Source organism: Parasteatoda tepidariorum, unplaced genomic scaffold (genome assembly GCF_043381705.1).
Source record: "Parasteatoda tepidariorum isolate YZ-2023 unplaced genomic scaffold, CAS_Ptep_4.0 HiC_scaffold_1268, whole genome shotgun sequence".
In the NCBI taxonomy this organism is placed as follows: Eukaryota; Metazoa; Arthropoda; class Arachnida; order Araneae; family Theridiidae; genus Parasteatoda; species Parasteatoda tepidariorum.
Window position 1 is genome coordinate 1 of NW_027261365.1, and position 4,916 is coordinate 4,916.

The window sequence follows — 4,916 nt, forward strand, 5'->3', positions numbered from 1 at the left end:
GACGATATATAATATAAATTCGACGATTGTACAAATTAGACGATACATTATATAAATATAGAATATTTATAATATCAGGTATTCTATTAGTATATTGTAATAATTAGACCAAATTATTAGACAAACTGTAGTTTTTTAATAATTATATGTTTTGCACGAGTTTATAGGCAATGCTTTTATGTTTAAACATACATGTAATGGGTTTTTTTTTAAAGAGATTATTTTATATACTTCCCATTTGTATTTATTTTTAACGTACTGCATTACAATGTTAACCAACTGATACACGAACATAGAAAAGTGCAAACCGCGTAAAAACAATAAAGCTGTATAGTATCACCTGATAATTAAGATTTTACATAGAATCTTCTTCTAATAATTTGACCAGGGACTTTATTTTGTTTACTTCTGAGAAAGATTACAGTGATGTTTAGATTGGAATAAGAACTAGTGTTTTATTGGTCACAGGTAAAACCGGAGTTACGGAGGAAAACGTGGCAAATTTACTACCAGCCGCGGATCAGTTTTGCGTCGATGGAATGATAGAAGATTGCAGCCATTTTTTAATCGAGAGGATGAACTGCGAGAATTGCATCGGCATCGGACAATTTGCGAGATGTTACTTCGTATTTAGTCTGGAGACAACAGTATATTGGTATAGAAAACTTTGGTATAATTTTATTGGATGCTCAACTTAACGTTTGTTCTCTATTAAATTTCGACAGTGTTTACGTTTCCGGTAAAGTTCGAAATCCGGCATGGAATACCTAGGCATTGTATGCTCAACTTAACGTTTGTTCTCCATTAAATTGCGACAGTGTATATGTTTCCGACAAAGTTCAAAATATGGCATTCTATGGAATACCTAAGCATTGTATGCTCAACTTAACGTTTGTTCTCTATAAAATTGCGATAGTGCATACATGCTACCGTCAAAAGTTTGAAATCCGGCATTCTATAAGATGCCTAGGCATTGTATATAATTCCATAAAACTAGCCGGTAAAGTATTAAACAATTTATATTTCCCACATTTCCTAGGCATTCTATAGAATGCCAAAAAAGAAACCGGCAAAGTACAAAATGTATCTCCGATTCTTTTCGTAATGTAATTCAAAATGTCATTAAAGCCTGCCATGTTGCAACAAGTAGGTTAATTTCTTATTTTTTATATGAAAATTTTGTTTCACTTCCTTTTGTTCTAAGAAAGGCATAAATTATGTTTTGTACAACTTTCATTTTACTTCACGCATTTTGAATAAATTTTTTTTTAATGGCACTCTCATTATTTTTTCAGAATAACATTTTTATTTTTGAGAAATGCTCATCATTTACGCAATAACCTCATCAGGACGTTTTTTTTTTCATACTCTGCCTGAATAGCATTTGTCATTCTATAGAATGGCTAGGTATAACATACAATGCCCAGGGAAAGTACGTAATATCTCATATTTCGTTCCTTGCCTAAAAACAACCGGCATTCTATACAATGTCTATATGCATTCTATAGAATGTCGGCGTTACATACTTTGCCGGTAACATATAGAAAAATGTACAGGGGCACGATGGAATAAAAAAATTTCAGCACTTGATAATTAATTGGAGAATCAGTAATTATTAAACAGGTATTAAAAAACGCGTAGGCCGTTGAAATGCAACAACAGAGAAGAGCCCAAAAAAGGCGCCTGGTCAGAACCAGTGACTGCTATAATGTTGTTAAGGAACCTTTCTTTTGCTCAGAATGAATAGCAGAGCTTAGTAAGATGAAGGTGACATTTTAGTAAATTTAAATCAATCTTTATTGTTGTTACTTAGGACATGAAGACTTGGTCATTTATATTAGGACATTTCCAATTGGCAAAATCTGTAAATCACTAACACTCATTTAAGTTGTGTACTTCATGATATTCGTAATCTCGGCGAGTAATTTTATAGCCAAAATACCCAGGCTATCTTAAGATTATTCTTTGGCCCTTTATTGACAAATGCACTTGTAACATTCCTTTACTCCAAAATCACTCAGATTGTCTTTTTGGATCTTCGGTTATTTTATAACCGTCGTTAGACATAAGACCCAATTTTTTGATTTGCGACTACTAATGTTCAACGCCGTAGCCTTGTAATTTTGAACACGATTCAGAAGACTTGTTAACTCCTGGATCAATTATTGGAAGAAATTTTCCGGCCAGGAGGACTTTTTGATGGAATTAACCAGCATTTGCGTTACATGGAGAGGAAAACCACGAAAACTTCCTATGGTTAGCCTGACGTCAAGGGGACTCTAACAAATGATCTGTCTACCACTGACGATATTTTACGTCAACGCTGCGGTCGGTGTGAGCCATGTGCGGAATTTGTATCGACCCACCATCGCTGGGATTCGAACTCGGTTAAACTTAATTGGAAGGTGAACTTTCTATCCCCTGAGCCTCCATCTTCGTTTATTGAGATTTTTGGAAATAAGAGTAAAATAAATAAACGAAAAAATTTATATTTTAAAGCTAAGTCTAATATATATATATATATATATATATATATTACTTTTTTAAAAATATTTTATTTATTGATAATTTTTCTTTTTCTCTTTAAAAAAATATAAAAAAATATTAGTTTCGTATAATAATTTGTATAACAATTACACAATTATTAGTTTCGTAATAAATATTATGGTGAAATTTAACAATAACTATTAATGATCGTTATTCAAGCNTATATATAATATTAACGGCAAGTACTGAACTTTTCGTTTTTCACCTAGAAATATGCCGAAGGCGTTACTCATTTAACGTTACCCAGTGGTCACGCCACGGAGGCAAGCAACATTACCCACGCCACAGATACCTGTTTTAGAGGGTGGGCCACATTCCGACAATAGAGAACACACAGAGAGAAACATCCGTGCCCTCAGCGAGATTTGAACCCGCAACCATTGGCTTCACAGTCAGGCACGCTGACCGCTCTGCCACGGCTGGCACTTTCTCCGATGTAATAAAAAAAAAATTCTATCAAATTTGCCTAAAACTGCTTTATTCCTCCAACGGTCTTTCTTTTGGTTTGGTTTTGAGTAAATTCTTTTTCACAACGTTTTGAAGTCCCGCAGTGGACTGATCGTTAAGACACGGTTCCCAGCAAATCACCGAAGTCAAGCATCACTGGCTACGGTCAGTGTGCGGGTCGGTGACCACTTGGATCAGTCTGCGTAGGGACCGAGGGTGTGCGGTATTGGTCCTCGTTAAACTGTGCTACCGTAAAGTGCTCGACTTCGTGCGCAGGTCGTCGGGCTACCGAAGCGGGGATGCCATCCCTTCCGCAGAGGATCAAAATTGTGATGGCATGTCTTCGGATCATCCTCCGGGATGTTTCCCAGACCGTCGCCAATAGCCCATTGTGCAGCTCTAGTGCGACGTAAAGTAACAACAACAACAACAACGTTTTGAAAGTGTATTTCTCATTTTATATGATTAGTTTGAATGGTTAACGCGGAAGTGCTTTTGACTTAAACAGAAGTTTTTTTTTCCTCTGTAATTTGCGATAGAGATCTAATCTATTTCAATTCTAAAAGGTACTTGATGAGCCATTTTGTCGAAGTAGTTCGGAAGAGTGAAGACTTCTTGGAATTGCCTCTGCAAGATGTTATTAAATTGCTGAATTCTGACAGAATCAATGTGCGCAGCGAAGAGACAGTTTGGGAAGCTGGCATCCGTTGGATAGACCACAAGTAAATGAACTTATAATTTACAAAATGCGAAGAAAATTGTTTTTTTACTTATCATTTGGCATAATGGGTCTTGGTTTGGGTTTGATGCCATGCACATCTTGTTTGGACGTCATCACACTTTTCTACTGTATTCAAGAGTAATAGTAAACAGTGAGCATGCGTCGTCATTGCATGCGTTGCAATGGCGACTGCTGCTGTTTGATAATTTTTTTAAAATTCTTTTTTTCACTTTTAATTTTGCTATGAATTAAGTTGGTGAGTTTATTTTTGAGACATGGGACAAGAGAGATCCCATAAATACTTCTTGAGTTGCGAATAAAAGAGAATTTCATCATTTGAACGATATATATATATATATTTTATTCAAATAAATATCTGTAAAATATTGTTCCAATAGATGAGTTAGGAAAACTATCGAAATTTTGGACGCTCATTATATAATGCTTCCCACTTGCTCCGTACACCGTCCCTCTAAATTGATTCTCCTTTATCATTTTTTTTTTTTTAAATTCGAAATTATTTTAAAAAGAGAAGAGATATTTTGTAAAAAATTTATATCTTTATTATAATTTTTTTTTGTAAGCACATTTTGTTAATATGTTAATCGTAACAAAATAATTGATTATATGGATTTTCTTTAAGAACTAAGGAAAAAAAAGAAGCACGAATGGAAGAAAAGTTAACACGTTAACGATATATATATATATATATATATATATACAGGGTGATTCTGNTAATGATTTCCAAGGGGAAAAATTTTAGGAAGTGATAGTACACACCCAGACAAACAATTTTTATCAAAGAATGCATAGTCGAAAACAAAACCCAAAACCGCTAGAGGGCGTCGAAGTTTATGTTCTTATATGAGGCGAAAACACCCAAAGATGACGATGAAGTTAAGTTATAAAAGCAAATTTAATGGCATGTGATTACAATAAGTGCTCAAAACAGTGGCCGGCAGCGGCTATGCTGGTACAACGGCGAAGAGAAGATAGGCGAACTTTCCCTGCAGCGTCCGAAAGCTTGGCGACAAATAACGTAGCGCAGTAACTCGCAATAGGAATGGAGCTTTCTCGTTTGCATGAAAAAACTTTCCAAATGCGCCAGCACCTTTGCGTTTTGTTTTCGACCATGCATTCTTTGATAAAAATTGTTTGTCTGGGTGTGTACTATCACTTCCTAAAATTTTTCCCATCTTTT

General features: G+C 35.0%; 1 pseudogene; it reads left to right on the top strand.

The window, feature by feature from the left end:
- The first annotated feature begins 468 nt into the window (after positions 1-468).
- Positions 469-4,916, top strand: part of LOC122272871 (kelch-like protein 10 pseudogene) — a 6,218-nt pseudogene continuing 1,770 nt past the window's right edge.